At 42.4% G+C, this 22,984-nt stretch overlaps 1 long non-coding RNA gene across 4 annotated transcripts in view; it reads right to left on the bottom strand.

Moving 5' to 3' along the window:
- LOC138162807 (uncharacterized) overlaps positions 1-22,984 on the bottom strand; it is a 164,782-nt gene that overhangs the window by 61,664 nt on the left and 80,134 nt on the right. For all 4 annotated transcript variants that reach the window (XR_011168717.1, XR_011168715.1, XR_011168714.1 and 1 more), the window contains one exon: positions 11,349-11,469. This is a non-coding gene — a long non-coding RNA (uncharacterized lncRNA). The remainder of the gene's footprint in view (positions 1-11,348; positions 11,470-22,984) is intronic.

The raw sequence follows: 22,984 nt of genomic DNA, 5'->3' as shown, positions 1-22,984 counted from the left end.
CATTTAAAACTGGTTCCTCCACAAGCAGCTCAAATTCAACATATCCCAAACATGCCTAGAATTGCTTCTTCCACCTCTTGGGATCCCTGGCTTCCTTCCAGATTCAGCTCAAATTCTATCCCATCTACATGAGACTTTTCCTGGGTCCCCTCCCTTCCCCCCCCCAGGTGCTAGTGACTCCCCCTCCAAGATTTCCTTGTATCTGCTTTGTGTGTGTCTTGTATATAACTATGTATTTACACACTGTCTTCCCCATTAGAATGTCAACCCCTTGAGTACAGTGATTTCACACTTGTCTTTGCCTTCCTGGTGCATGGTATATGGTAGGTGCTTAATAAATGCTTACTTGCTAGATTACTTGACTGCTGAATTACCTTCCAATTTGTAATCCATGATTTTTTCATCCCATGGGCCCACTTAGGAAGACACATACAGAAATAACATACACCAGATTTCAGAGAGAGGCTCTCCACAGATATCAGCAGAGTGCAGATAATCGCACAACTCTCCATTGGATGGGGAGAGTTGACTGATCATAAGAAGGAGCAACAGTAATTTAAGGGTTGTTTACTGCTGTGCACTTCCTGTAGAGCCTATAAAACTGAACTCAGAGGGAAATGTAATCCTTGTAAATCTGTTTACTGGAAAAATAATTTTTCTTTCTGGTCTCATCTCCTGCTCCCAACTCTAGGGATATTATAGTCTGGCTTGTTTTGGAGCCAGAATTGAAAGATGGTGACTTTCAATGGATAGATATGCTGGCCAGCACTTTCTGAAGTCATAACCACTCAATATCCCTCCCCAGAGGAGGCAGCTGGCACAGGGGAAGCAGGCATCTAAAAATCCTTCCAGCATGAGAAGTTAATCACCCATGCAGATGTCCCAACTTGTCACTTAAAATAATAATAATCACCTTCCTTAGTCTATTTCCCAAAATGGAAATTGAGTGAATGGAAAATATACCTGTAAGATGAATCTAATTTCAAGAATCCATTTGGAAGGGAGGGGATGGAGAGCACAGATGTGTTGAGGTGGATAGAGTGGGAAACACATACTCAAGATTTTTCCTTAAACCCCAGGACATACTCTGAAACCTTATGAAGGTAAAACTCACAAAGGCCAGCAGAGGGCACTTAATCCCAACTGTTTTTTCTATAGTTTCCTTAATTGTTAGGAATCTTTTCAGTTGATTCTTTTTCAAGAAAATTAATGAAGCCCCACCTGGACAGTATGCAAGGTGTCCCTTTTTAGATTTGTTACAGTGAGAAGTGGTTCACAATCTCTCAACACGTTTTGTTGGCTTTTTTTTAATGGTTTTGTTTTTACACCCTACAGCAGACAGCCCACCAGCCATGAAGGTTGGTTGGTTCCCATGTTCATCTTTTTCCTCTGTGCCTTTCAGATCCACCCTGTTCTAAAATCTGTACAAGAAAATCATGGGGGGGAAGGGTGTGGGGGACAGAATGGTGGACACTACACTTAGTTTACTAAAAAGTGGCCTTGTTTGGAAGGTTAGGCTGTTGTCCTTCATGTTGAAAGAGGACCAAAATTGCATCACTATATTGGGGTCAAGGTACAGTGGGCTCCAAAGGAGCTACCCATCTCCTTCTAACATAGAACCCCCCTTCTCTCGAGTCCTGCTTTTGGTAATCTTTGAGCTGGGAGGGTTAAAGGAAGGGGGTTCAGCTTAGGTGGGGGAAGGGATGGTCCCAGATTGTCATGGGCCCCCCACTGTGATTACCTATTCGTAGTTACTTGAATAAATTCCTTTTTTTCTGAAAGAAAATGGTAAAATAGAACTAGAGTCCTTTTATCATTTAATACTTATGTGAACTTACGTAAATCTCCACACCTTGCTGGACCTCAATTTCTTTACCTATAAAATGAGAGACTGGCCTAGGAGGTGACTTTTAAGGTCCTTAAGCTCCTTGAGGGTAGGGACTCTGACATCTTTGTCTTAGCACTATGTCTAGCACATGGTATGTGGTTAATAAATGCTTACTGATTGATCTCACTGACCTTAGATCCTATGAAAACAAGTTTATTACACATTTCCTCAGATACCCGTGAATACTCTCCCCAAACCAAAAACACCAGTATCTCTCCATACACATAACAACTACACCAAGAATGGGAAAATTATGTGGCGGGTGTGCACGTATAGAAAGCTTCATAACCTGCATGTTTACTAGTAAATGGGAAATCATAGTATAACAATAAATAATAATCATTATTATTTAGCTAGAATTTATCTATAACTCTTTAAGCTTTGCAAAACTCTGTACATGTTATCTCTGCTTCAGTTTTCTCAATTGTAAATTAGGAATATTAGTAATACCTACTTCACAGGGTGTTGGGAGGCTCAAGTGAGATTGTATTTGTAAAATGCTTAGTGCCTAGCACACAGTAGGGTTTTTTAAATGTCTGTTCTGTTGTTTCCTCATTTGATACTCACAGTAATCCTGTGAGATGGGTGCCATGGTTCCCCCATTTTACAGGGTGCCAGCATAAGAGAATTTAGAGCAAGAAGAGAATTTGTCGATTTCCATTGTCCAAACCCTTCCTTTTTTGGACAAGGAATCTGAGGTCCAGAAAAGCAAGTTCACACAGCTGGTAAGTAGAATAACTGGAATGTATTTCTAGAAGTAAATCCCAAATAAAAACTGTTTTTCCAAGTGTTCACTTAGGAACACACGAACACACACACACACACACACACACACACACACACACACAGAAATACCTCAGGGAAGCTACTTTTCCAACTTCCTTGAAGTCTTCAATTACTTGTGCTAATAAGGTGAATGACCTCTTCCTGAGCACTGCTTCCTTGCCTTTCGTTTCCTTCCCCCATAGGTTTTTGCTGATCCCTCCACAAATTACTTCCTCCTTTTCTTCTACTTTTTTCAACATTGTCCTCATTTCAACACTTTGTTCTACTTTCTCCCACATGCTTCCTTCTTCTTTCTCTGTCTCTCTATCATTCTCTTTTTCTCCTTTCTTGCTAAATCATAGTATCCCCTAGGCATTGTCTCATTTCTCAGTCCTTATAGGTGACATCCACTGTAGAAGGAAATGGCAAACCTCTCTGGTATCTTTGCCAAGAAAATGCCATGGCTGGTATGTGTATGGTTCATGGGATCACCTGGAAATTTAGGAAGAACAATAATTCAGAGCTTTCTCACAGAGGCCAGAGTCATAGTGAGTATGGGCCAACCAAGGCACCAGCATCTGGGGAGTGTGAGTACTTCTGAGAAGAGGTTGCCTAACTCCCTACAGAGACTGCTATCCCCATACTTTGCCTCAAAGTCTTCTGGCAATTCATGCCACATACTCTTGGGCCTCCAATGCCAGGTTTCCATGCCCATGGCAACCTCTATTATTGTCTATTTTCAACTGAGCAGTTTCAAGAGTAAAGGTCAAACTCTCTGGGTGATGATGGGCTACCCTCTCTCCCAGAATGACTATATCTGTGATTAGACTGTCCCCTGAACTGCCACGTATGCCCCCAACCCTCACCTCCTCCCCTCTCAAGTGAGTTTGCCCTAGACCCAAGAATTCCTTGTTATAGGTCTGGCAGGGGAACGGGGACCAGCTGCATAGTATAATTGCCAAAGAATAGAGCATGGTGTTCTAATCAGACCCAGACCAGAGGCCAAGGCTGAGTAAGAGAGGTTAACAACAGCAGATAGAGGGAAAAAGAAATCGAAAGGGAATGGGAAGAAATAGATCTATGGCTCCATAAACACTGGGGATGGGGAAACTCCAGGAATTGGAGGTATCAATCATATTAAGGCTGATCTCATCCAAGCTGCAAGGATTAAGAATTCTGTACTTGTAACAGGCTAAGCAGAAATGACTTTGAGGGAAGGAAGGGTGTTGGGGAGCATGCAGATTTATCGTACTATTTCGAGCAAAACAGGCGAGGGCCTCTCGTCAGCTTCTGGCAAAATGAAACAGGGCTCAGAGAGCAGACCTATACAATCGAGCCATTTTGTTCATAAATGTACTTGTCCTCGAGCAAGGGTTAATTTCTAATATGAACACTTTGTCTTAGGTACTATTGGGCCATTAAGATTCCAGGTCACAAGTACAATTCCTTTGACCGAACGTATCCTAGCTCTTAATAGAGGGAGACTGGCTTATTTCTAGGGATAAACTATGTAACTTGATTCCCGGCTCAGTACAGGGGCCTCTTTCTCCCATACTACCAGCTGGGCCCAATTATGGGCTGGTTTGGGTAACATGAGAGTGTGGAGGATGTCTCCATGGCAGGAGGGGTATTCTAAGTTTTAAGCTTCCCTTAGGGCCCACATCTCAATGAGGGCTAATGGATCCTTTAATATTCTGAATTACAACGTGATTTGTGTTGATTTTCCCAGGAAGGAGGATTTTAAAATGAAGTCACTGGGGGGCCAGCTCTCCACAGGCAAGAGAAAAATCAAGATTTGAGAGAGCTGCCCAGATCATTCAGGCAAAGCTCCAACTTTCACTGCCCTCGTCAAAGTCTTCTGTTGTACTTCTGAACAGCATGGGCCTAGTGTTTCTGAAATCACATCTTAATAACAGATCAAGGTTAATCATCTCCTAAAGGGCCCCAACAAATGTCCTTGTTTCTTTTGCAAACAGCATCTCCTAACCCTTCAGCACAACTTGAGTTGTTATATACAGTCTATGTTTTGTAAGTCAGAATCCTAGAATATCAGAGTAGAAAGGGGCCTTAGAAATCAACCAAAGCACATCTTTGAATCTACTAATAAGGAAATTGAAATCCAAAGTAATCATACAGAAAGTTCGTAGTAGAACTGAGACTAGAACTCGCTTCTCCTTATTCCCACAGAGGCCTGGATTTGGAGTAGGAAGCCCTCATTTCTTTTGTTTTGCTTGACTTCACATGTATAATCAATGTCAAACTGTCTGCCTTCTCAAGGTGGGGGAGGGGGGCTTGAACCTGGGGGGAGGGGGTAGAGGTTGGAGGGATGGAGAGAATTTGAAGTTCAAAACTTTTAAAAATGATTGTTAATTTTTTTACATGTAAATGGGAAATATTTAACAAAATAAAGAAAAAAATTTTTTAAAGACCTCATTTCTAGCCCTGGTCCATTACTCCACATAGACAGGCCTAGTCTTTCTATGCTTCAATTTTTGTCATCTGCAAAATGAGAGGGTTGGGCTAGATGGTCTCTAAGGAGCCTTCTAAGAGCTCTAAAGCTATGGTCCTATCCTAGGGAGAATAGCAAGATTTGTTTTGACTCAAATGCAGCACAAAAGGCTCTTTCACGTACACACAATAAAGTCAGTATGGTAAAGCAGGGGTGGGGGCCAATGTCCTTTGCCACCAACATTTTGTTGTTGCCCCTAGCTTCATTTGTGTACCAAACAGAAACTGAAGAAAGCCTCCTCACCGAGCCCCCAGATAGCTGATGTGGGAGGTGTTGATGGCATTCTCAAGATTTGTGGGGGTGGAATAGGTGCTGCAGATAATAATGAAGGACTTCATAGGAGTCAAAAGGAATATTCCAACCCCAACTCAAGTCTCTAGGACCAAGGACTTCAGCACAAGAAGAAAAACAGTTAAGAGAATAGATTTAATCTTTACCTGGGACATTCTGTTGGCTTTTGTTGTCTGTCTTACTGGATGGGATGGTTTATAGCCCTCCACTATGCACTAAAAGATCTGTAGCTCCCCCCACCAGAGAGAGACTTTCTGAGGACTGCAACCCAGATGGTAACGATGCAACTGATAGTCTAGGAGAAGCTAAGGGATCCTGAAAAGGACAAATACCTAAAGCCCAGCCAATGGTAGCCAAGAATAGCTCAGCAAACAAGAGACCTTTGTGGCCTCTCAGCAGAAAATGCATGATGGAGATTGATTTCACGGGACTCCCAAAGATGACATACCCAGCAGACAGCATTAGAGGACGTTGGCCGCTTTGCAATGGTGAAGACATGAGTTGTACATTTCCTTAGATGTGGGCTCTCCATGTGCATATTCTGGCCACAGAGGCAGAGAGCATATCCCTCTCCTTCCTCTTAAGTTCCCTGGACACATATGGACACCTTCCATTTGTGTTCCGTAGACACATATGTTCTCTGTATGTGCCCTCTCCCATGAGAAGCTATAATCCATGTGCTCATGGGAGGAACATCTATTGTCATTTCATTCACTATGCTGCTTAATATATATTTTGCTTTGAACCATGTGCTCTATCTAGTTGTCTTGTAAAAGTAGACACATAGGGTAGGGCTCAGGAAACGATGATTTTCAAGTGGTTGCTGAATACCTTTAATCTAGGGTAGCTTTTGGAGGGGCCTGCTTGTGAAGGGGATACCAGGTGACACTATGATCCAATAGATACAGCACATTGTACTATGGAGCTGTTACCTAGAAAGAAATAGGATCATAGCTCTAAAAATGGAAGGAACCAACTCGGAGGCCACTTAGTCCCTCTATTTGTAAAAAAGGAAAATTAAGTGAATGGAGGGAAATGACTAACTTACTGCACTCTGAATACCAGTCCATCACTGCCTAAATCTCTTATGTTTGGGTTTTTGCTGGGCTAGGATCTGGCACCGCCAAGGGGTCTGTTCATATGGGCAGCAATCCTAGGTGGGTCAGACCAGGATTCTACCTTAATTCTTTCTAAGTAATTACCAATATGTTCAGTTCCAGGAATAATCTTAAAAACAAACAAAAAATTTAAGCAACCCTGTTTAAAAGAAATATTAATTCTATTTTTTTCAACCAATTAGACACATCTAATCAATAAAGGCATAACTCTGGAGTACATTATTACAGGGACAGCTGCCTACTGCAGCAATCTGCCTAACCGTGAAGGTTCCCAGCAATGACAGCGGTGAGTGTTCGATGCATACTCAAAGCCATTTCTAGGTTTTGTGGCAGCCTGGCAGCCTCTGGGGAAATTAAGAATTCTTTGATGACAGTTCCTTTCCCTCCCTGCCCTCTTTGATCACCCTCAGTGTACCCCACTCCCAGCTTACTTCCCCTCCAGCCACACACTGACAGAAATAGCAGCCAAAATTGTACCGAACTCTGCATATCATTTAGAACTGGAAAAAGGCCTGGTAGAATCTTTAAAAATGCACGCCCTGAGTTCACATTTGAGCCAGGGCAGGCTCCCAAGGGAGTAATAAACGGGCACTTTGTACTGATGTAGCGATTTCAAAGTAGTTTTATAAACAAGCATTATTATCATCCAGCCTGAATTGAAACTGAAAGTACCTGATGACATTCTGTTCATCGATAACAAAATAATTAGATCAATCGGCTCTGCAAGTGATTAGGTAATCATTGTTGATTCAGGGAGTAAACTAGAAACTACAGCAAATCAATAAGACATGATTTATTTCCACACACAAAAAAAGAACACCATGGGGATACATTAAAGAGTGAAAATAGATTTGGATCCGATTACCATCTGGCATAATTAAGGAATGAGTTGCTTCACAAAATGAGTTTTTGGCAAAGCTGAAGTTTACCCCCTTCAGACACCAAAACAATTATTTTAGTTATTTTTGATGGAAATTTAAAATGTATTGCAAACATCCTTCCCTGTCTTCTTCTTCTTGTTACTTAAGCCTGGAGATGTTTCAAAAATCATCAAAAGAGCTTAAAACTTGAAATGAAGGAGAGAGGAGGGTATAGTAGATAGATAAAATGTTGGGCCTGGAATCAGTTAGACTTATTTTCCTGAGTTCAATTCTGGCCTCAGACACTTACTAGCTGTGTGACCCTGGGCAAGTCACTTAACCTTGTTTGTCTCAGTTCCTCATCTGTAAAATGGAACTGGAGAAGAAAATGGTAAACCATTCCAGTATCTTTGCCAAGAAAACCCCAAATGAGGTCATGAAGAGTCAGATATAACTGAAATGACTTAAAAACATCATCTGTCAAGTCAGATATGACAAGAGTAGCACAGTGGAGAGAACAAGTAATTCACAGGAGATGGCAGTGGAGAAGAGGGAGAGGGATGAAATTCATGGCCTCAGATGTCAACATGCAAATATACAGATAAGAACTCATAGGGAGGGGTGGCTAGGTGGTGAACTGAATAGAGCACTGGCCCTGGAGTCAGGAGGACCTGAGTTCAAATTTGGCCTCAGACACTTAACACAAAACTAGCAGTGTGACCTTGGGCGAGTCACTTAATCCCAATTGCCCTACCTTCCCCCCTCCAAAAAGCAAAAAGAAAAATCTAAAAAAAAAAAGAACTAATAGGGAGTTGGCAGCATGGTGTAGCCTATAGAAAACTGGCCTGCCCAAATTCAAGTCCCACTTCTGACAGAGACTGTGAACTTGGGCAAGTCATCGAACCTTTGAGTGTCCCAGACAAGTGATAGGGCAGGTCACAATCTGCTCGATACAGTTTCTTCACTGAGAGTGCCCTAAATCAATGAAATAGCAAGTCTGTCCAAAGCCAAACCAAACCAGATATCTTAATTCGAAGAGGTAAATTAGATCTTTTAGGAATCAATAAGAAGTAATGACAAAAAGAAGATACGTATGATAGAAACATGGCAAACCTGTTATTGTGGCATTACATAATTGTGATGGAGGGCTTCAACTTTTCAGACATCTGCTGGAATTCTATTTCTGCCAGCAGTGCAGCTGCTGATCAATTTTTAATAGCTTTAATGATCATTTCATTTTTCAAAAGGTGGAAGAAGCAATGAGGGGGAACTACCATTTTACATCTGATTCTGTTCAGTAGAGATGACAGATCTGAGAGGGAAGTGATCACACCATCTTAGAGTCTGTGATCGATAAGAAGCTGAAAATGTGTAGTCCAATGTGTGGCCTAGACTTCAGAAGAGTAGGTTTCAGAGTTCAGTCCCTTTGCCCTGAACCTTAGACTCTCATAAGACCATCCCAAGGATTGTAGGTTCAGAATATTCGGGAGAAAGAGGAGTCGGAGTTCCTGGGTAGGGAGGAAGGGTAGGAAAGGAGGAGTGACTCCATCTTTAGGCTAAAGTTTTCTGGAGGATTCTTAGACCATTATCGGGGGTACCCATGGACGTTTTAAGATCCTCTGGCTTAATATTATGGTGGGCTCAAGAAGGGTGGGAACTTCTCGAGAAGAAAATTCTTATGATATAAGCATGAACTTCCATTGAGGGATAAAAGAGGGAGGTATCTAAAGGTATTATGTGGCTCCACAAGGAACTCATTGACCATCGTGGATTTCAAGATGTCAATCAATCAATTGATGAACAGTTTAATATGTTCTAGGCACTAAGCCCACAAAGACAGAAATGAAAGCATCTTTACCCTTGAGGAGTTTACATTCTGTAGGGGAAGCCAACATGTATACACATAAGTGTATATATCTATATCTATATACCGTGTTTCCCCGATAATAAGACCTATCCCGAAAATAAGCCCTCCCCTTACTGTGTAAGATTCCTCTAAAATAAGCCCTCCCCCGAAAATAAGCCCTATTGAGATTGCTACTGTAGTGAAGGTGATCCCCTGCGCTACACGCTACATTACAGTACCCTCTGTATGCACCGTCCCCCCCTCCCCCGGGTGAAACGCACGCCACGCTCCAAGCTGCATCCAATCAGAGCTGCAGCAGTGAGCGCATCATCCTGTTCTTTATTGAATTCATTATTGAATAAAGGTACATTTTTTTGTTCACATTTACCTGTTTATTAAAATTGCTGTCAATGTTCGTTAAAATAAGCCCTCCCCTGAAAATAAGCCCTCTGGTGTTTTTCTGTCCAAAAAATTTAATAAGACAGTGTCTTATTATCGGGGAAACACGGTATAGATATATAGATAAAGAAATAGAGATATATAGATAGATATTTATAAAATTTGCAAAATAATATAAGGTAATATTGGTGAGAGAATAAGAAAAGGCTTTACATAAGGTGATCTTTAAAGAAAGCTCAGGATTCTGAAAGACTGAGCTGAAGAGGGAGTACATTCTAGGCCTTGGGAACAGACCACATAAAGAAATAGAAATAGCAAATGGAGCCAGCATAGGGGTGATGGTCTGGAAAAGAACTGAGTGATGCAGGGATTAGAGATCATGGTGAGGATACTTCACCTGTTAAGAATAATTGAGATAGGGGTGGCTAGGTGGCACAGTGAGTAGAATACCAGCCCTGGAGTCAGGAGGATCTGAGTTCAAATCCGGCTTCAGACACTTAACACTTAACTAGCCATGTGACCTTGGGCAAGTCACTTTACCCCAATTGCCTCTCCAAAAAGCCAAAAAAAAGATCATAAGGAGACAAAGGAATTTTAGTGCTCATAAACAAAAATGAGGAACATATGGGTGATGCCAAGATCAAGGTCACAACCATTTCTGTGACTAGCTGAGGTGACATGGAAAAGTAGTCTTGAGAAGTAAATAAGTTGAGAGTCTTGGAAGAATGTTTGTGGGACTATCAACTTGTATGTTGAAGTTCCCTAGAATGAGGCAAGAGTGGGGGAGGAAAGATTATAAGCAGATACCAAACTCCTTGAGGAAGGAAGGGAGTATCTTGGATATCAGTAGATAATAGCTGCTAGAATCTTGATTTGGTGATAAATATGGATCTAATGAACTCAAAGGTGGATAAGTTATTGAGTAGTGATGGTAGAAAAAGGTCAAGTAGCAGCGGGGAACAGTGTTCTAGCTTCCCCCCCATAACCTGTGAGTTGGGGATTTGAATGAAATTGCAAACAGTGCTAGAAAGAGTGGACAGGGAAGCTGTGTCATCAGAAGGGAGCCAGGTCTAAGTGAGTGAAAGAAGAGAAGAAAGGAAATGGTTTAAGATGAAAGCAAGTTTGGTTTTGCCATTTTCCATAACAAGTATTCCAAGAAGCACCATGGAGGGAGTGGGAAGATGGGCTGGGGAATGGGAATAAGGAAGCAGGTAGTGACAAGGAGAGAATGGGTTTGTGCAATTCCAAAGGATGTGTCAGCATGACTGGGACTGGGAGGGTCTGATGAGGTGGGACTATGCTAGCAATTGAGGAAAGAGTTCAGACAAGTTATTACCTCCAGGGGCCAGGGATCTAATATGGAAGTGGCATTCTGAGGTTGACTATCCATCTTATTTGTCTGTCTGTCTGTCTCTCTATATTACATATGCATATATCTGTATATGTTATATTTTTGTATATACACAGATGTTTATTTAATGTAATTTTTAATAAGTTAAGCCTTACATTCCAGCCTGTGAAATATTTTCAGATCAAAAATATTTTGTATCACCTGGTGTAATGGTGGCAAGCTCAAATAGAATCCCCGTAGCTATATATTGACTAAGAAAACCACAAATTAACATTATATATTGTATCACTTTTTAAATTTCATTAAACATTTCCCAATTACCTTTTAGTTTTGTTCGAGAGGTACTTGGGAGTTTGGAAGGCTGGTCATGGCTGGGAGCTTGATACCTGTGATCCAGGATGTTAACCATCCCTCCCAGCTTTGTGTTTCTCATACTCTTCATCTGTAAAATGAGAGGGGAGAGGGTTAGATGATCTCTAAATTCCTTCCCAGCTCAACACACTGTGGTCCTAATAAGTCACTATAGTGTGTGATTAGGAAATTAGGACAATGGGCTACCCTGAAGGTCAGTGAACCTGCTTCCTTCCCCCAACCCCAACTTTATCCAAGTCTATCTTCTTTGTGGTTATGTATTGGTGCTGATCTAGGGGCTGGTTATTTTTAAGTTTAGTGCTGCCAATTTTCATCTTTGGGAGGGTCTAATAACTCAGAACTCTCTGTCCAGAGCCATGTATAGCAGCTCAGAATCTCCAAGGGTAGCCCTGATACTGGCCCAAGAATCCCCCAGAAAACTTTAGCCTTCTTTCCTCCTCCCTCCCTACCCGATAACTTCCAGGTATCTTTAGATTCTTCTTTCTCTCAAATATTCTGAACCTACAATCCTTGGGATGGTCTTATGAGAGTCTAAGGTTCAGGGTAAAGGGACTCATATTCAATAACTGTTCAAAATAACCTCTACTGTGGCCCCAACTCTGCTTGTGAAAGTTGTAGACTGTTGGATGCCCTTGCACACAGGGTCAACTCCACCCATAAGTGGAATTATGGGAGAGATGTTCTAAGCTAAGTCTTTCATCAAGTATTTCCCCTACTAGCCCTCAAATGGGCCTGAAATCTCCACCTGCAGAAAGGTCTGTTTTCCCCCTCCACTCTCCCAGCACATGGCATAGGGGACTACATGGTTTCCTCTTGACCACCCTCTTACGCTTCATCTCATTAGTCTGGGCTCACTGTTTTAGACTATCTAGGTACTTTGGGGCAAGGATTATACATCATCTAGTGTGTTAACTCTTCCTCCCACCGTGGCATCACATTATTCATCTGTAAAATGAGGGAACTAGAATATTCTAACTCCTACGATCCTGGTTAAGTCACTCAGAGGTAGTAGCCCAGTATGATTTGTATAACTGTGCCCCTCGGGGAAAGCAGAGATGTAAGTAGCAATATTTATTCCAAGGAAAGCAAAAACCATCCTTGGACAAGCATCAGATTCCATCTGCACCCCTCTCCCCCCACTAACCTAATACACAGTGAAAGCAAAACCACCCTTGGAGATAGGAGAAGCAGGGGGTTCCTGATAGCTAAGAGGACTTTCTTAGGAAAAGAGTTTTGGCTAGAAATTCCTAAGCAGGGATCCCTTATTTGGCATTGCATTCAAATAGGACATTGGGGAACTGCTTCCTGCCAAGACAAAGAACTCTGGAGTTCTGGGTAGTGCTGGGATAAGGCCCATACCAGAGAAGATTTTTTTTTCTTGCAAAAGGACATGATGTCACCTGCTGAGAGATGTAAACTTTAAAGCAATATACAAGTATGAGTCACAACAGGGAGTGAGACCAGCATGCTAGTTTGAGAACTGAGCAGAATTATGGGAGGAACTCTCCATCATGACCTTGCTGAGAGGCAGCACATGCTGGAAGGCCTACCTAGTGCCCAAGTGTGAGTGAGTGAAACCACATAGGCGGTGTTGGACTGGTAGGGCAGATTGCTAAATTTTCAGGGTGCACATTTGCACCTAGGAAAATGTCAAAGCTACAGATTGGGGCTTGATTTATTGTTCTGTTGACTGTCTAGACTTAAGAAAGCTGCTGAAGAAAATATGAGTAATGCAGATTAAATTTAAAAATGTGTCTTTTGTACATTTTCTTCCCCTGGAGGGCAGGTTGTTAAATATTTACCAGCACACCAGCATAGTAAAGAAGTATCTTGAGGAAAGCCAATCTCACTGGAGAGTATTGTTATTTTCCATAAGTTCTGTTGTGACCAGAGGAAAGGGTGAAAGGGGGCATGGGTGGTATCCTGAAGATGAGAGTTCAGGGAACATAATGCTGAATGAATCATTGCTGAAAAGCAGAAGAAATTTAAGAGCTCATTGCATCCAATCTCCTTTATAGATGAGGAAACCAAGCTCAGAGCTGAAGTAATTGATTGGAGGCATGGAGCCAGCAATTGTCTAAGGCCAGAGTCTAGCCCAGCTCTTTTAGACTCTATGTTCAACACCCTACCCACACTGCCTTCTCTTGGGCATGTCTGGGAAAAAAGTCCCAGAACTTCTTGATCAGAGGTTTCAGAGATATTTGGGAGAATGTCCACACTTAGACAGCAGGAAGATAACTATATGGAGGAGACCAAATAGGTATGAAGAGAAATAAGAGTGAGTAGTGTCCGGGAGCCAAAAGGTGAGAGATAGCACCAAGAAACGGCTATCAGTAGGATCAGACACCAAAGCGGGGTCAAGGAGGTATGGAGAACTGAGAAAATGCCACTGAATTTGGCAGTCAAAAGGTGATTGGAAACCAGGAAAGCATTATTTTATCAGAGTGGTGGAGACAGAAGCCCGAATACGGAGAGTTGGCAATTGAGTGGATGGTGATGAAATTGAGGCAATAAGTATAAACTGTTCTTTCTAGAAGTGTAGCTTTACAGCAGATGAGACTCAGGGGATGATAACTGAAAGGGGAACAGTTACCTATTATCAAATAATAGAAAACATTTTATATGGCACTTGAAGGTTTACAAAGCACTCTACACATTATCTCAAGGAAAGGTGTTAATAATAATAGCATCCATCTAGTACTTTAAGATTTGCAAAACCTTTTTTACAAATACCATTTTATGTTCACAACAACCCTCAGAGGTATGTGCAATTATTATGCCAATTTTACAGATGAGGAAACTGAGGCAGACAGTAGTTAAGTGACTAGCCTAGGGTCACACAGATAATAAGCTCTAAAGTAGAAGTATCCTTGTTGTTTTCTTAAACATAAGAGAGACCTAAGCATTTTTCTAGATAGAGGGGAAGAAGCCCAGGAAAGGCCAAAGCTTGGGAACGGGGAGGAGAGGGTAAGAACGATTGATGACATAGGGTCCATGAGGAGATAAGAAGAAAGGAGAGGGGAGATAGGGTTCAAGTGAAGGAGTTAAGCTTGCAAGGACAAAGCCCACATCATCCTGAGACTAGAGGGAAGAAAAATATGGGTGAAGACACGGAATGATTCTTTTTCCTTCCTTCTTTTTTCCTCCCTTTTCTTTTTTATTTCTTTCCTTCCTCCTCTTTCTCTCTTTTTCTTCTCTTCTTCCTCTCTCTCTCTCTCTCTCTCACTCTCTGTCTCTCTGTCTCTCTCTCTCTGTCTCTGTCTCTCTCTCTGTCTCTCTCTCTGTCTCTGTCTCTCTCTCTCTCCCTCCCTCCCTCCCTCTCCCTTTTTCCCTTTCCTCTCCATCTTTCCTAGACTATAAATGCTGTCACTATACTCACAAGATTAATCCTGCCACTGATTGTCACAGGAGCTTTGACCTCCTCTGTTTCCAGTCTAGGAGCATTTGCCCCAACCTAGGTAACCCAGTATCACCCCAGCCCAGGGGTTTACTGTACTGATGCAACAGTTAGTGTGGATGCACAAATGGCATAGTCCAGTGTGACTCAGAACACCTGAGCTGAAGAGCACAGCTTCCCTGACAGCAGGGATTACAGGTATATGCCACCATGCTCTGGCAGAGAAAACTGTCAAGGTATGGAACTGGGGAGATAAAGGAAAATGTGTTGACAGCCTCCATCTCAGAAAAGTAGGAGGGATTGTTACTTGTTGTAACAAGGTGGTAGAGGTGAGGTTCAGGGCTAAAGGAGAGAGAGGGTTTGGATCCTGGTTCTGTCACTTATGGGCTGTGTTACCCTGAAACTGTGGCCTCAGTTTGTCTTTCTGTAAAAGGAGGACTAGATGATCTCTAAAACCCCTTCTCACTCTAGCATTCTGTGATGATGGAACAACCAATGGGGGCTTAGTTGAACCTAGCCAGTATGAATTTGTAGTGAACCCAGTCATCACAGTTTCATGACTTCTTACAGCTGTTCTTGGCAGCTCATGAGACAGAAAGGAAAAGGCAGATGGTAGAGGTGACCCAGGGTTGGAAATTAGCAAGTCATAAACAGGAGAAGGACAAGGGACCAGAGGATTCAAGAGTGTAAGAGAATGCATTGTTGAAATGACTGTCTATAAGCATCTAGAATGTGAAGAGAGGAAAAGAAAGGGAGAGACTAACAGGACAAGGGCAGATTTGCTCATTGTTACCTTGTAAAGCAAAGAATAGAGCTCTGAGAAATTGGATAGGGGAGGAGGCCAAAAAGAGGGAAGGCAAAAAGCACACCTTACAGAGAGAAGGCAGGACTGGTGGAATTGGGGGCCACAAGAGGTATGTGCAGCCAGCACTGATAAGGAAAGTTGTGGGTGACCAGGTCAATATGAAAGCACTCCTTAAAGAACATCAACTACGCTTTCCTCACAACTTAGGATCAGTCCTGACTGAAGGATGCTCAAGGCTCATTCCAGGAGATGGGGTAACCTAGTCAGAGAAACTGTGGCAAAGACACCACAGCAAGGATTTTACACAAAATCACTTACTAATTATAGTAATATGTAATCCATGAGTCATACAATGACCTCAGACAGATACACCTAATTAGATCCTGGGGGACTCTCTCAAATAGTAAGTTCTATGACTTATGCTCTCACCCAGGGTCATCAAAACATCAAAATATGACTTGGGTCCACCAAAGAACTCTCCGTTTTGGCCCCAGTTGATTGTAGTTCCTCCTGGGAAACTTAGAAAATTCCACAGAAGCTGTATATTGGCCAATGATACTAAAAGAGATTGACCTTTATTAGGCATTTTTAAATGAACACAAGAAAAAGGCATTTAATTTGAGAGACCCATAAACAGCAGGGCAAAGATACACGTGGATCACAGTCACCAGAGAGAGAAAGAAACAATAAGATCCTTCTAGAGGGGCAGGATCACTCAGCCAGTGGGAAATGAGGGAACCTAGGGAGATGTCTGGATGTGACAGAAAGAAGATTCAGATCAATGACCCAGTTCTATTAAAGGGGACTCCTCACTCAAGTTATGCCAGGACATAACTTGCTACTCATTCCATTTTAGAACTGGAACACCTGGATTCCCTGTAATGCAGAAGAGGGTCAGTGCTTTTAAAGGGAGGATGCAAATCTCTCTTAGACTCATTTGGTTGGTTTGCCAACTCTAATGTCTCTGGCAGGAAGCTGCCAATAAGCACAGTTTCATGGGGCCATGGCCATTTCCAGATATCAGGCTTGTGGAGAAGAGCCTGGGTATAGATGAGGGAGAAGGGGTTGAATCTGGGCAGAGAAAGGCTGTCACAAGAATGGCCAACCCTTAAAAAAAAAAAAAGGAATAGCCAACCTTCACAAAAAGAACAACCTAGAAACAGGGGGGTTGGAATGATCATATTCTCCCTCTTAGACTATGATCATTTATTTTTTGTCTTTGTATCCCTGGTACTTGGGGAAGTTCCTGACTCATGATAGGAGCTTAATAAATGTTTGTTGCTAGGGATGATTATATACAACCGAGCAGTCAAACTTTTTTTTGCCAACAGGGCGAAGTTAAGAAAGATATACATAACTGGATGTGTAAGCCCTTCCTGACAACATAACAAAGTTAAGAAAGAATACATACATGAATACAAAGGCTTCCCCTTGCCACAGAAAAAAGTTGAACTTAATATAATGGGTTACATTCAGTCAGGAAGACTCATCTTCCAGAGTTCAAATTCGGCCTCCAATACTTCCTAGCTGTGTGACCCTGGGCAAGTCACTTACCCCGGTTTGCCTCAATTTCCTCATCTGTAAAATGAGCTAGAGAAGGAAATGGCAAACCATTCCAGTATCTTTGCCAGGAAAACCCCAAATGGGGTCATGAGGAGTCTGACAGGACTGAAAACCAACTGTACACCAACAGACAACAGATTTATATATAAGCTCATTTAATTCTCACAACTGTGCTATTACCGTCCCCATTCTACAAAGGAGAAAATTGAGGCAAATAGCTGTAAGTGCCTTGCCAAGGGTCACACAGATAGTAAGTATCAGAGCCAGGACTTGAAGTCATGTCTTTCTGACACTGGGTCCAGTACACTATCCACTATGCCAAGCTGCCTACAGTAATACTACAGACATTCCAGCATTGCTTCTGGGGCGGAGGGTCTGAGTCTGTAGCCCACCTGTCTAAATTGGTTTCTGAGGCACAGTGGAGAGATAGAAAATGTCTTAAATTGGAAAATTATCCAATCCAGTTATGTGTATGTGGAATGGTAGGACTGTACTTCATGTATCCATCTACCCATCCTTGTATTTGTATCTGTACTATTAGAGGGATATACACAAAGGGGCCACTGATTCACCAATTTTTCCTTTAGGGTAGTTAAGTGGTGTGGTAGATAAAAGTGAAGGTCTGGAGTCAGGAAGACCTGAGTTAAAATCTTACCTCAGACACTTACTAACTGTGTGATCCTGGGCAAGTCACTTAACCCTATCTGCCTCAGTTTCTTCACCTGTAAAATAAACTGGAGAAGGAAATGGCAAACCACCCCCAGTACCTTTGCCACCAAAACTCCAAAAGGTATCGCAAAGAGTCGGACGTGATTGAAAAATAACTAAACACTACTCCCAGGGACCTCATCCTTGCTTAATAGTATTTGACATTCATTGACCTTTTTACTCCTTCTAGACTTAGGACTGTATGTTACATTTCAAATATAATTTTGTTGGGTCATGCAATCTATCTCCAAACCATTCCATACAGATATTCAATAGACAGGTGCTCCACATTGGATCAACTCTTTCATTGTGGGGGGTGGAGTGAAGAGACAGTCATCTGAACGGCACAACCATCATCCCCTTCTCAAGACTACTCTTTTAGTGTTTTACCTGGAACTGATTCAGTATTCAGAAGTGTTGCACAGAGCCCTACATTCCAATATGTCAGGCTCCAATATGATGGACAAAGGTACCCAGAAAACAGCCTACTGACAGATCCCTGTAGTGATGGGGAGTAAGGCTGAGGCAGGTATGCTGATAATAATAATTCCTAACACCAATTTGATCTTCTAAAATAGAAACACTCAGCCCAATGTACAGACCAAAGATCAAAACAAAATAACAAGCCAAGAATCTGCATGAATGTCACGCAGCCAGCCTCACATCAGTATTCTCTCTCCTTGACAGCTGTAGGTGATCCATTCCCTGCAAATAGATCTTCAAGCAAAGAAGGGGAAAACATAAAGTAGAAACAATAATAATATCTGACATTGGTACAACAGAGGCTTCATAGCAATTTACGTAAATATCTCAGACAATTTAGCTATTAGAACATTGAGGTAAAGACTGCCAGAGCAGCAGACACACGCATGACCTTCTCTGTTCCTCCAACCTGGCTTTTTCCTAAGGGTGGGATTTACCTGCTGCTCAAGCAGGGATTTATTCTTTTCTCTTCTGGATATGTTTAAAGCTATTGGCCCTGACTTCTCCTCTGTTCCAGCAGCATGTGTCAAAAACCATTCCAAAGTCAAAGGTTTGTTCTCTATTTGCACACAAATCACACAAGCAAGGAAAAATAGCTTTTGGGGGCATAGTCTCTCAAACCAGTCCACAAACCTTTAAGGTATCATTTCAAGTCTGAATTTACATTGCCTATAACTCCCTTAAAGAGAACTCCAAAAATCACCATTCCAAAATCATCACCCCATTCATGGATGGAACTGACCTGGCAGGAGGGAGATCACATCAAAGTGGGAAAGCCATTGTGAATATAAACATTTGCTTCATTTTCTCAAAGGGCTAGGTTGGCAAGGAGGGTACACCTTCCAAAACCAGAGTTTTTTGGATGACCACAACTCCCCTGAAAGCACTAGGGTTAATAAAGACAATGACGATAGAACAGGCTTACTTAAGGAAGACAAAATGGATTAGTATGCAAGCTCTTTGCAGAGCAACTAGGGAAGTCTCTTCCACTGGGCTGTTTCCCTTCCTCAAAACCCACAATGCCAATTAGTGAAGTCACTGCATTGCAAGTAGAATCATGCCACTGTTGCAAAAGGATAGATTCAGTCCTTCTGGTTGATCCGCATGGCTACGGTAAAGTTTAGCAATCCCTTTCTTCTGGTGTCCCCTTCTCTTGGTATGGGCACTAGCAGATTGGAACTCTATCTGGTCTGTACCCAGCCTCACCCTCACATTCCAACATGGAAAAGGAAAGGAAATAAGCATTTATGTGGCACCCATTAAATGCTAGGCACTGTGCTAAGTGCCTTACAAATATTGTCTCATATGACCTTCACAAAAACCCTGCAAGGGGGACACTGTGATAATCCCCATTTTATAGTTCAGGAAACTTTGTTAAATAGAAGTTAAGTGATTTGCCCAAAGTTACGCAGCTAATTAAATACATGAGGTCAAATTTGAACTCAGGTCTTCCTGACCTCAGGCCCAGCACCCTACCCACAGCACCACTCCATGCTTGTCTCTAATGGTGTTCCATCTTGTACATAGGTTCCTCAACTCCCAGATGGCACCCCAAGACTTTTTGGTGAGAGGCCAGTTATTTCAGTTAGCACATCTGGGGCAATAAAACAGCTGGAGGATAGATGTCTGAGCAGGAAGTAGTTTTACCGAGATGTAAAGGATACACTTCTCAATTAGAAATACAAGGACAAGGAATGAGTAGAGCTTTCTGTGCTCTTTTCTGTTCCCTTGGGAAGATGTGCTTGGTGATTCCAGGTGGAGGTATGTTACAGGGAACTAATGGCCTTGGGCCCACCAACCCCTTAGTCCGTGGGGGATGGCAGGGGTGGGAGTAGGGAGGAAACTTCCTCCTTGGCTCATGCTAGCTGCTACCATCAAATAGTGGTATAGTGAGTATTCTTTGGCATTGCTTTCCCAGAGAGAGGCTAGTCATAACCCTAAGGAGTGAGAGTATCTTCCTCCAATTTTATCAGCCCGAACACCCATTCTAGTTCAGTCTTCCTCCTTAGCCTGTGATTAACATCCCAGTTCCATTTAGTCAATTAACATCGATCAGCTTTTGCAAAAGAACATCTACTGGAAAGAAATACCAACAATTTCCCCTACCACCTGGGGGATACATTTTCTCTCATGCTACCTTGGTCCCTGGGGAGAGTGGATTTAGACTTCTTGTCACCAAGTTCATGTCCAGATAAGGCATTGGAACAGTGTTTAGAAGGTCATCCTTGAATGCTCAGGTTTCATCGCTTGACCTGAACGTTGTAAAACCTTGCATAGAATCTGTTCCCAGACCTCTTGGTGCCCTGCTTTCTTGACCTGTAGGAAATTCACAAGGTCATAGTCATCCCCAATCTCCTTCACTTAAAACAAGAAAGAACAAATACTGAGGCAAAGAACCCAGGCCCATAATCACCAGTATTCATGGGACATATGAGTTTCATATGGTGAGGTCCCAAAGCTTTTTCCCTTATTTCATTATGAGGAAAGAAGTCAGATCAAAAGGCACAGGTTTGAGCTGACCAGTGTCTTTTGAATGGACTCTAATCCTAACTCCAAAACCAATCAAAGAGGTTCTTCTTCCCCATATGGTTAGTGGACTAGAGTCAATTACAGGTGCCTTTGCGCGCTCCAAAGCCCATGTGAAGATTTTATCAGTCGAGTGCTCTGGGGATGATTTTAAGGGTTAGATTCATTGTCCATCTTCTGTATGGGTAACCAGGCCAAAACCTAACTCTTCTTAGACTACCACATCAATTGTGTTCCTTATGGTTACCTCCTTTGGGAACCTCTGATTGGTGCCATCCATACATTTGCCCTCCCATCTCAACTCCTATGGGTTACATGTCAACTACATATGAAAGAGGCATGACTCTTAAGACTCTGTACTCAAACGTGGACATTCACTGTCAACATAGCAAGAAAACTATGGAAATTTAGCCTGGAAATCCAGAGGGTAGAAATTATTTCTTTCATCTTTTCTATTTGTGCTGTAAAGTGATGGCATCAATTTAATTAAACAAGCATTTATTTAACTCCAAATGTGCCCAAAGAACTGTATTAGGGACCATTGATATGATGTTTAAAAAAATGCAGAACCTTGCCCTCTGGGAGCTTATAATCTACAAAGTGTGTCCAAGGGAGGGTGTAAATAAGTAAGTACAAAGGGCAAAGGAGAGTTTCAGACAAAATGCTCAGAGGGGCGGAGTCAAGATGGCAGAGTAGAAGCAGGTTCTCCCCTTGGCTCCTGGCTTCCCCCTTCCCTAATTCATGTAAAAGGGGACTCTGAACAAACTTTGGAGCTACAGAACCCACAAAATGACACAGAGAAGCTAACCTCCCACTGAGGACAGCCCGGCAGGCTGGCAGGAATTGGCCAGTGCAGTGCTCTGGGAGTGGAGCCCAGCTCCAGTATAAGGTTTTAGCCCCAGGGTGGGTCTGACCAGCAGCAGCTGTGGTGGTCCAGAATTATCAACATATAGAAGCTAAGGACAAAGTGAGAGGTCAGTGCAGTCTGGACTTTGGGACCCAGTAGTTGGGAGTGCCTTGGCTTTTGCCCCCAGGCGTCGCTGCCATGTGGCAGCTTCAGCTCCTGGCCTGCAGAGTGTAAGGGGACCAAGTAACCAGTCTGAGGGGTAACCGCTCTTGCTTTAACCTGCTTGGATCTGGATTGCAGTCTAGGGTGGAGTTCCTGGGGTGTGTGTCCAGCTTGCCAGAGCATATGGAGGCTTCAGCAAGGGCTCCCAACTAATACCTCTGGCAGCTGAGAAAACCCCAGCGTTTGGGACGGAAGCTCCCCTGTATGGTAGCAGAGTCCTACTGTGGCAAAAAGCCCAAAAGTCAAGTACTTGAGTGGCAACATGCCCAGGCAAAGGAAACAAGGCAAACAGAAGAACCCAACATTAGACTCCTATTTTGGGGATAAAAAGGATCAAAGCATGGAGCAGGAGGAAGAGAGTGAAGTCAGAACTCCTGCACCAAAAGCTTCAAAGGAAAATACGAGCTGGTTACAGACCATAGAGGACCTTAAGAAGCAGAAAAGAGAAGTGGAGGAAAAACTGGGAAGAGAAATGAGAACGATGCAAGAAAATTATGAAATGAGAGTCAACAGACTGACTGAGGAAAATAATACCTTAAAAAACAGACTAACTCAAATGGCAAAAGAGGCTCAAAAATACAATGAATAGAAGGATGCCTTAAAAAGCTGAATTTGCCAGATGGAAAAAGAATCTCAAAAGCTCAAAGAGGAGAATCATTCCTTCAAAATTAGATTGGAGCAAATGGAAGCTAATGACTTTATGAGAAATCAAGATGCTATTAAACAGATCCAAACAAAGAAAGAATAGAAGGCAATGTGAAATATCTCATTGGAATAACCACTGATCTGGAAAATAGATCCAGGAGAGATAATTTAAAAATTATTGGAGTACCAGACAAAATGCTCTGGGAGAATCTGAGGACTGGGCCCTAAAGGGGAGGCTTTAATAATGAGGTGGCTAATGGATTGGCCCTTAATCATCCAATCAATCAACAAGCATTTATTAAGTATTTACTACATGCTAGGTACTGTGTATAGAATAACAAAAGTGAACTATGGTGGGCAGAGTTATGGAAGAAGAGTTTTATAAGTAA

The sequence above is a fragment of the Petaurus breviceps genome, unplaced genomic scaffold (assembly GCF_028583685.1).
Source record: "Petaurus breviceps papuanus isolate PSGF00001 unplaced genomic scaffold, PetGlider_PUasm1.0 186, whole genome shotgun sequence".
NCBI lineage: Eukaryota > Metazoa > Chordata > Mammalia > Diprotodontia > Petauridae > Petaurus > Petaurus breviceps.
Note: the sequence above shows the minus strand (reverse complement) of the source record. Positions and strands in the feature narration are given on the sequence as shown.